General features: G+C 39.3%; 1 long non-coding RNA gene across 1 annotated transcript; it reads left to right on the plus strand.

Moving 5' to 3' along the window:
* The first annotated feature begins 789 nt into the window (after positions 1 to 789).
* On the plus strand, positions 790 to 2,431 carry LOC143889807 (uncharacterized). The gene is made up of 3 exons (XR_013254942.1): positions 790 to 963; positions 2,029 to 2,084; positions 2,177 to 2,431. It is a non-coding gene; the product is annotated as an uncharacterized LOC143889807 (long non-coding RNA).
* The last annotated feature ends 8,525 nt before the right edge of the window (positions 2,432 to 10,956 follow it).

Consider the following 10,956-nt stretch of genomic DNA (forward strand, 5'->3'; position numbering starts at 1 on the left):
ATTTGATTAGAATAATATATTTCCATAGTTATATTCTCTGTAAATCATCCAAGAATCCAAGATCAATAGAAATCTTCTCAGATTTTATCACAAGAATCAGTTTTGGACTCATAATCCTTTGTCAAAATTTAAAACAAACAAATGTGAACTGCTGACCGTGAATTAGATTCCCAACCAAGCTACAGATGAACCTACGACAGTACGACTTGTGAGATTTGACCTTAATGGATGCCCATGTTCAATTGTTCAAATCAATTGATAAGAAAAAGTGCCTACACTGACAGGAATGAGTACTATTCTCCGGGGGAGACCAGGAATGGGGAGAAATTAATTGATATTCAAGATCACTTGTTTTGAAATTTACAGCCTCTTTCAAAAGGAAATTCCCAGTCTCTCACCTCCCGAAATTCCATTTTTCGCCCTTTACCAAATTTCGGGCTGAAATTTCAGTAATTTCGGTCCGAAATTTCGGTTTAATGACATTATTTATTAAAAAAAAAAGTGTTACACAATTTCGGCCGAAATTTTGGAATTTGGGTCCTAAATTTCAGAAATCCGAAATTTCGTTTTTTGGTGGGTCCGAAACGGTTACCGAAACCGAAATTTTAAACCTTGATTGGGAGTCACAAACAAAGATAATATTGTACACTATTAATGGGAAAGGACAGACTAAAATAATAAGAAGGGGTCAAACATAGAAATCAAACTGTGTGATTCACATGTCTTTATGGTTATATAAACCCACCGTTAATGAAAATATCAGTTATGTTTTGAGTTATGTTTTGCTATTTACTCCATTGGTAAAAATCACTTTCAAGTACCAGAACTATTAAAACCAAGCTTGATTCATAAATTTGAGAACCCATTTGATAAAAACTAAAAGCACGGAAGATATCATGGGCAGATCGTACTTTATCTTGCTTCTCATAGTTTCATTTGTTGTGGCACTCTGCTTCTCTCAAGGTATTCTTTTCTTTTTTCATATTTATGTTTTCTTTTGGTAAATGATATTAGCAGAAATGATTTCAGCTCTCCAATGTTTGTTTTTTTAAAACATGCGCTCCTATGTTTGTCATGTAGTATTTAAAGAGCTGTCAGAGGAATATTAGGATACTCAAAAAGCTCTTAAAGCCCTTTAAACACTACACGGCAAACATGGGAGTGCATGTTTATCAAGACATTGGAGAGCCGAAATCATTTCCCTTTTTATACGGTGTAAGCCAGTATAATCCAGTATTTTTTAAAAAGTACTATACGGCTTACACCATAGGATCCAAACTGTCCATTTCATGGGCCAAAACGTATATAGGTTGTGCTCAAAAAATCATCTCCATAGGTAGCCCTCCAATCTATAGAGTTCCTCTATAGATCGGAAGGCTAGAATCATTCTATGGATATGAGTTTTTGACACAAGCTATTTACATTGCGGCCCATCAAATGGATGGTTTGGATCATTCTGTTGTGTGGCCCGTACAATACTTTTTGAAAAATACTAGACTATAAAAACTCTGATATCAGCACAACCATTTTTTGTTACTGTCTCAAAACATCTTGTCTTTTAGTATTTAAATGGCTGTCAAAAGGTTATTACATTTCCCAAAAAGCTTTCAGGAGGCAATTAAAGAAGAAAAGAGAGCTAAGTTTGTGCAAATATCAAATATGGTTGTCCTGATCATGGTTTTAAATTTCGACCGAAATCCGAAATTTCAGATTTCGGTGGAGACAGACACCTAAATCACACAAAACCGAAATGGTCATTTATTTTGGCCGAAATTTTGGAATTTCGGTTTTTCCTAAATTTGACACAAAAAATCTGTTTTTTTAAATATTAATTTAATATTTCACCGAAATTTCGACCAAAATTTAATAATGAATAAAATATTGTTTTTTTTTGGTACCAGATTTCGACCGAAATTTCGAAATTTCAAGGTCCGAAACCGGTACCGAAACCGAAATTTTAAACCTTGGTCCTAATAACATTTCCCTTTACTTTTACTTTTGATTGAACTTGTTTCGTATACCACGTAGGGTTTGGGAGAAAGGAAATGAGAACTGAAAAAGGAGCTCCAATCAAAATACTTGAGGTTGGTTTTCCTATTTGTCATATTTTTCTTAATTTTGAACTGTTTTAGTTTTTGCCATGATCTTGAACTCTTGCATCAATGTTGTTTTTTAGGTGAGAAATGAAGAAGGGGGATTAATGCTGGAATCTCTAAAAGGAGACTATGATGAACCCCGGCCAAACCAACCTAGCGGAAAAGAAAAGCCTAAAGATCAGCCCTAAACATCAGCTACCTCCTCCTAAACATTCAAGTTAAATAAATAAACCAAAGCTCTATACCGGTTGTTTTGGATATTAAAATTTGTGCTTATGTTACTCATGGATTCTTTGCTTTGCTTACGAACTCAGCAAGTGGACACAACACACCAATTAGGCTTGATTGGGGAAACATCTTTTCGCTTTAGTATAGAAGTAGAATTTATCTGTAACCATGTGTTTAAAAGTGAATTTGCATTTGGGTTTGAGTCATTCCTAATTACATTCTTCTTTAAATAATGGTTGATAGCATTAACAAAAACAAGTTAGATTTGGTAATGTTGCTGTGGAATGCACTCTAGATAAAACTCCGAATCAAATCCGTCAGGCAAAGAGAATTAGAAATCTTCAACCTGTGGATGTATATTGATTAGTGGCATAACATGAACTGAATTAGGGTCAATCTGTAAGCCATATTCAGTTAAAAAAACTAAATTTATGTAATAGTATGGATGCAAATCCATATTAAACAACAAAAGCAATGAAGAAAATAAACACGCCGGAATATAATACATGTTGTTACTGATATCTGGACTAGGCTCTCGGAAAGTGAACCTTGCTGAGTTGAGATAAGTTGCGATATGCGTACATAGAAGAGCGTCGGAAAGAGAGCCGGAGTTGGTCTCTACGGGTGACTCCCATGGCTAAGTCAATCGCGGCAACAGTATGAGCTGAGCTCTCTGAGGGCCCAATGAATTGAAAGAGAGATTGTGAGATCTTGATTGCTTACGTCGAAGTTTGTCCCACTTTGATAGAGCAGAGTCCTAGGCAATAAATGATGGTCGACTTTTCTGTAGGCTTGCCTGATTGGGCGAGTTTCCCGGAGTTCATCCATTATTATGGCGATTGTGAGTATTAGGGTTTCTAGGGCTTCCGGAAGAGAGGCAATGTCACCCTTTTACCCTCTTAATCCCTTTTGTTTCCTATTGTCATGTGTCAGGCTCCAACTGGATGCCAAAATTTTCCCCACCATATTACCCTCTACTTCCTTGGGTTGATCCGGGCTATGGAAATATATCTTCAACCTAAGTTTCATCAGGTCGGTTCGCTGGGATATGAAAGTTGGTGAAGCGTATTCTCCCAAGTCCTTGTCAGTAGGTTGGTAATTTGTGTCAAGGATTGGCCTTGGTAACCTCAATCCTTCTAGTTTTGACTGTTAAACCTGGGCTAGGCTTTCACCTCGTCTTAGGTCGGTCTCCAAGTTCCTGACTGGAGGGTGTTGGCTGAACTAGATCGGTCTTTGGAGGTGTTTGGCTGGTTCAGGTTGGCACTCGGATCATTCACATCGGTAGATCTAGGCCAATCTTCGGGTAAATTACCTCTGTTTTCTGAGATTGAACTAAGATTTTTCTTCTATCTCGGCCTTGGATTTTATTCCACCTAGATTTGTGTGGCTCGGACGATGGTATATCCTTCAGCTTTATGAATCCGGATTTGAGATTCATGCAGTCATGTAGTTTGTTCATGCACCACGGATATGAGATCTGTATTTACATCGGTCTGTTTAGGTCGGATATATGTTTTCTTGCATCTCAGACGATCTTGGTCCCTCGAAGGCCTTCATTCACCTCGGACCGTTTATGTCACGCCATTGGCTCGAAGGTGTGACAGGCATCAATTCACCTACAAGGTAGACCTCGTAGGCATGCAAGGCTTTCAAATATCACAGACTACCTTTCCAATCCTCCATAGAAGATTTCAATATGAATCAGAGCAACTTCTGTTTCAAGATATGAATAATTGACCATCAAATTCAATGCCCAAACCCCACATAAAGTTATAATTGAATTCTCACCATCTTTTTCAAATTGTTTAAATCAAACGAATAGTCACAACATAAATGAATTAAGTTTCCAAGTGAGCTAATCTCCCAAAGCTAGACTAGCTGAACGCCTCTCCATGCCCACGCGGAACTTCGACTCATGATCTGAAAAAAAAGAAATGGCATGGGTGAGATAAACGCTTAGCAAATAATATAATTTAACATAGTTGGATCTAAGAATGCCAAAAAAAAAAAAAGAAGGCTAAAATAGGTTATTCAAGCAAAGCCGAATCAGAAATGTTGGTCTTAAAACATAAATTCAGAAACCCTCACTTTTTATCAAACAAATAAAGAAGAGCGGAGATTCTGGTTGATGCTGATTGTGTACAGGAAGATATGTCCAATCTCAACTACAATTATGAACTTTTAAGGTCTTCAAAGAGCTGGAATATCATATCACCCGCCCCTTAGGATCTATAATTCCATGGGCATGGTATTCCTAGTTTGCCCCAAGTGACAAATATGTATCAAAGAGCAAGCACATTACACACATTCAAATGTAAACACCCAATAGATGTCATGAAATAAATCTTTTATTAATAAATTAGTTTCAATACAACCAATGTATTGGATTTAAGGCATATAGTCTAACAATCTCCCACTTGCTCTCAAAACAGTCATGCAGGTATTTATGACCCTTTCCCTTTAAGTGTTTCTTAAACATTGTCTGCGCAAGGGACTTGGTCATGGGATCCACCATGTTATCCGCCGAAACAATTTCATGTATGGATATGCATCACCTCTGTTGATGATCTCACGTGTCACTAGATACTGCTGAAGGATGTGCTTTCACATCGGGTGAGATCTTGGTTCCTTTGCTTAAGCAATTGCCCCTTGTTGTAACAAGAACATAATGGGCCTATCAATATAGGGAACAACCTCTAGTCCATCCCAGAACTCCCGTAGCCTACTGCCTCTCTCGCTATATCTTATGCAGCGGTATACTCTGCCTTAGTCGTGGGGTCCGCTGTGGCGTCTTGCTTGTAACTTCTCCAACCAGTTAGCTAAATGGAACATGAAACTCTTTCACATTATGAATGTAAGACTAATATTCGCATCGGTATATCCAGAGATTAACTTATCATCCCCACCATGGACCAAGAAATAATACTTAGTCCTCTTGAGACACTAGAAAATATGCTTTGCCACAATCCAATGCTCAAAACTTGGGTTAGACTAGTATATGCTACACAGAAGAAGTGACATACGTCCGGCCTGGTACACATTAGACTACGCACAACATATGCATGTGATGTCAATCCTTTGCTTATCCTCAGACGTCTCAAAGAACATCATCTTGGAAAGCTTGATTCCATGACGAAATGGAATTAAGCCCTTCTAGGAATTTGTCATAATTTAGCTAGTATCTCGTCCAACTCTTCTTGTATAGCCCTAATATTCTGTTTCCGGTCCCTAAACACTTTAAGGCTCTATAATAGAAATCCATATCCCTATATAGGACAATATCCCTATGTCATTCCCAATGATTGGGATGTTATCCACGTACAACACTAAGAATGTCACAACACTCTCACTAACCTTCTTGTAAACTCAAGCCTCCTCCATATTTTATGAGAAGCCAAACTATTTGACTGTCTCACCAAAACGAGGTTCCAACTGTGGGACACATGCTTCAATCCATAGATTTCAACAACTTGCACACTTTCGATTACCCTTTTTGGCAGCCTCAAACCCCTCAGGCTGGACCACATATATCTTCCTGAATGTTTACATTCAAGAAGGCAATTTTGATGTTGATCTGCCAGATCTTGTAATCCTAGTGCGCTTCTTTTGGCAATAAACTAATGGACTGTGGCACGGCTATAGGAGAAGCGTTTCCACATAGTTAATACCAGCCATTTGGCTATAGCCCTTTTTGCTAGTAGCCTAGTGATGCAGGAGCATCCCATTAAACACATCAGTCTTGTGTGGTTCTTAGTGTGTGTCTTTGTTTGTCCATGTGATGTCTTGTTTAGTCATTTTACTTGTTGTAATTATCCTTAATGGTCATTTTGTGTCATTATGGGTAGTTCATGAGTTTTATATTGTATTAGGGGTTGCCTATATAACGTCCTTCCCTCTCATTTGTAAAAAGTTTTTGGAATATAAGATTTGGGAATTGAAATTTTTGGAGAGATTCTCTTTGGAGAGAAATTTGAGATAGAGATTGGCTCTTCTATATATCTTTCGTATTTCTCTTAGGATTATGGGATTTAGATATTAGTGTTCTAATCTTTATTCCATATCTTCCATGTATCACTTTCTTGTTGAATGCAAGAATGTCATCCTTCGATTCGGCGATTGATCAAGCACTTGCGTCCCCTAGCTCGTGGTGCAGATCTAATCATCCGACGATTCCACTCTTGATCGAGCTCATGTGTCCCCTCTCACATGGCGTAGATCAAGATTTATCTTTTTCTACAAAAAAAAAAAAAAAAAAAAAAAAAAATTAAAAAAGAGGATTTTTTTTAAAAATCTACCCGATCTCCAAGATCGACGAAGAACACTTCCAGATCCAATTACATCAATTGGTATAACTGTATAAGAGCAATACAGAGGAATTCCCTAATTCTTCCTGTTGAGAAAATCCGCCGGGCAATCCGATTCGATCGTGCACAAATATAACGAAGATTTTACGTGATTCGGCAAAGCCTACTCCACGGGCGAGAAACACGATCCTCCACTATGAGAAAAAATAATATACAAGGATTACAATGGATTAATCACAAACCCACAAACCCGTAACCCTTTCCTTGCTTCTCAAACCTAAGATCGTACCCAAGAGAAAACCCGAGAGAAAACCCCAAGAGAAACCCAAGAGAATACCCGTAGAAGAAAACCCAGATAGAAAATCCTCTATTCTTCTTCTTCTCCCTTTGTCTCTCTCTCTCTCTCTCTCTTCACTTCTCTTTTTCTTTTTTTCTCTTTCCCTGTTTTGATTTTTCCACTCTCCAAAGAAGAAAGCCACTTCCTCTTTTTAGTTGTTTCCAAGAAATCCAAATAAGAGGGTTTCTATCTTTGCCTCTTGCCTTCCCACCCAAGCCACCTATGGTGGGTGGGAAATAAGGCAACTTTCCAATAATCTCCACCTTGGCTTATTTCCCAACCACCTGAAGATTTTCTGTTGATGTCTCCACCGGTTCACTATTACCGCAAACCACCATTGGCCTTCTAAAGTACCAGCTACACACCCTCGAATCACCTTGGTTCCGACTCCTCCCGATTTGATCAACACGGCCAATGCACATGTGCAGCTGCCAACCCGTTGACTCACCTAGTCAACCTTGGAGAGGGATCTCGATCCATCCTCCCCAACGCAGGTACTGTCATCCTCTCACCATCATCTGCAACCTGGAAATCTGTCTCTGCACCAACTGCGAAAGAGACCCTATGCGTGCGCACGCCATTACCCTGTTTCCATCTAGCCATCGAGATATTAGAAACAGTAGTCACCGTATCCCCAATCAGACGATATAATCCACCACACTTCTCTCCTTTCATCAGAACCATACAACCGCGTGTGATTTTCATGGCTCCACCTGCAGCTGAAAACCTGCAACCCCTGGAGTCCAACCGGCCAAGAGATACTAGATTCTTCCGTAGCTTTGGGACATACGCCACACCACCCAAAGTACGAACCACTCCAACAAACATTTTGATCTTCACCATCCCAACTCCCGTGACGTCACAAGTGGACCCGCCACCCAAGGACACTACACCAGCCCTTGTCTCCTGGAACGTATCAAAATATTCCCTCCTGGAGCATATATGAACAGAGCAACCTGAATCTAGAATCCACTCATCATGAGAAGTGTGGTTACCTGAGGAGACTGTGAGAACGTCTCCAAACACTTCGCACCGTTCTCTCGCCACCACAGCATTCGTAGCACCATTGTCCACCTAGTCAGCTCGCTTTGGACAATCCCGCTTAATGTGGCCATATTCCTTGCAATGGTAACATTGCACACCCTTTCCGCCGACCCTGGATCTTGACCTGCCTTTTCTTGATCCCATGTCAGACGACCTTTCTCTTTGATTCCTACCATGAACAACTACCCCTTGTTCTTCACTTACACTAAGAACATGTTTCTTCCGCATCTCATTCGATAAGAGTGATGCCGTGACTTTCTCAAACTTTATTGTATCCTTACCATACAATAAAGTCGTCATCAAGTTGTCATACGAATCAGGAAGAGAAGTAAGAAGCAAAAGGGCCTTGTCTTCTTCCTTCAACTTTTCTTCTACCTTGTGGAGCTGATCCACAAGCCCGTTGAACACCGTAATGTGTTCCAGAAGATCCCCGCCTTCCTGCATCTTCAGCCCGTACAATTGCCGCTTCAGATACAACCGGTTGTCCAAGCTTTTTGGCATATAAAGTTTTTCTAACTTATCCCATAATTTAGGCGCTTCTTCTTCTTCCATAACGTTAAACATAATGCTATCCGCAAGACATAGTTGAATCGTGCTGACCGCCTTCGACTCAATGTCTTCCCACTCGGCATCTGTCATCTTCTTTGGCTTCCCATCCTTTCCTTTCAACGCCTTAGACAAGCCCTGTTGAACTAGGATGTCCTTCACCCTCATCTGCCATAGGGTGAAACTTCCCTTTCCGTCAAATCTGTCGATGTTGAACTGAGTAGAACTTGATTTTACCGCCATCTCAGATTACTCCGCTCTTCACGGTGTAGCGCTCCACCTCGAACGAGAATATTTCTTGGACAATCTTTCTACTCCCAAAAATCACTCTACCCGCAATCCAACTACAACACCCACGATCACTCTACCTGGCCTCGACGATCGTGTACAAATATAACGGAAAAGTAAAATAAACAAGCAAATCAAGCCACAAGATGAACACTAAGATTTTACGTGGTTCGGCAAAGTCTACTCCACGGGCAAGAAACACGATCTTCCACTATGAGAAAAATAATATACAAGGATTACAACGGATTAATCACAAACCCACAAACCCGCAACCCTTTCCTTGCTTCTCAAACTTAAGATCGTACCCAAGAGAAAACCTGCGAGAAAACCCTAAGAGAAACCCAAGAGAATACCCGTAGAAGAAAACCCAGATAGAAAACCCTCTATTATTCTTCTTCTCCCTTTGTCTCTCTCTCTCTCTTCACTTCTCATTTTCTTTTTCTCTCTTTCCCTCTCTTGATTTTTCCACTCTCCAAAGAAAAACAGCCACTTCCTCTTTTTAGTTGTTTCCAAGAAATCCAAATAAGAGGGTTTCTCTCTTTGCCTCTTGCCTTCCCACTTGCTTATTGTGGGTGGGAAATAAGGCAACTTTCCAACACTTGCTTATTGTGGAAGTGGAGGAAGATGATTGATGCATTACTGTTCTTGTCTATGAGCTGTTGCTGAAATTTGTAAGAGTTTTAATGAAGTCACTGGAAATCCTTTAAAAAAACAAGGAAAAGAAGTTGAATTCCTTCCATTTCCTGTTCGTGAACTATCACCACAGTTGATTGCATGCGGTTGTCGAAGGTTATTTCATGGAGGATTTCATCTCCAGTTTACTCCGTTATTCTTGATTAGGTAATTTTTATGTTTGAATTCAATCCAGAACTCAAGTTGTGGTATGAGAAAACATTTGAATAGAGAACTCATGGCTCAGATCTAAATGATTAGTAGCCACAGAAATCTTGAGCTGAAATTGTTCAGGTCTGGATTAGAGATTTCTCTTATCTCTAGAGCTGATCCAAATGATCGTTCTAATCACATTCTATTCGGAGAGCTGATGTGGATTCTTAGAACAATTGCCTGAAATTGGTTGTGGAAAGTTTAAGCCATTGATCTGAGCCAAGAAAAGCATTTCTTGTATTGAACAATCTTGTTTGCATACAGACTTACGGTTGAGGTCCTCTAAATAGAGGTTTCTATACTATAATTATTTCCTCAGTTCGATCTTTCCATGACAAAATGCTGTGTAATCTGATTGATAAATGCCTAAAAACCTCAATTCCTTGGTCTCTGTTTCATGAGAGAGCTGGACCTGAGAGTTCTTTGTGAACTTGTTCTCAAGACCTAGAGCCTCATTGTAATGTTTATCTTTTATAGGACCAAAAAAGTGTCGAATTTGAGTTGAAGGAAAGTCACTCAGTCAACAAAGAGAATCTTCTATTAAAGCTAAGATGTAAGGACCATTTCTTACACCTTGAACAGATTCTATGCTTGCATGGGTTCAAAAATCATTATGGATATGAGAGTTAGAAGAGCCTTATTGTCAGTGTATCTTGAGTTTTTCCCTCTTTGACTCTTGAATACTGAAGGAACCATGCATGCAATTCAATCACACAACTATGCTCAGCCATAGCTAGTCTTTGTGGACTCTAATTCAAGGGATTTTAGTGTCAAATGCTTGTATCTGGTTTCTCACTTCATTGATGATATGTTTGGAATGGAAGTATAAAATTCTGCCTACCCATTGTTTGTTTGTTAAAACACTTTCAAGAGAGTGAGTATTTGAGGCTGAGTTACTAATGGGGATTCACTTCAACCTTGACCAAGGATGTTAATTGCCTTCGGTTTTGACATGTAAAAATGTAAAAACCTCGCCAAAGCTGAAGTAATGATATTTGTTTTGCGTCTTTTGAAAGCTGAAAGTACCATCGCCATTTGATTTCATCCCAAAGGCTTAAGTTCGTGAGATTGAAGCTCTTGTGGTGCTTGTTAATTTCACAAATGCAAGTGAAGCATTTTTGAAAAAAGACAGTTCAGTAGGCTGAAAATTTATTCAATCCTATGTGTATTTGGAAGATGCTGGCGTTTTGTGAAGGCTGCATTTTGGTCATCTTATTATTGTGTTCAT

Source organism: Tasmannia lanceolata, unplaced genomic scaffold (genome assembly GCF_043159265.1).
Source record: "Tasmannia lanceolata isolate RefF3 unplaced genomic scaffold, GAP_Taslan_0.1 ptg000013l, whole genome shotgun sequence".
Classification (NCBI taxonomy): Eukaryota; Viridiplantae; Streptophyta; class Magnoliopsida; order Canellales; family Winteraceae; genus Tasmannia; species Tasmannia lanceolata.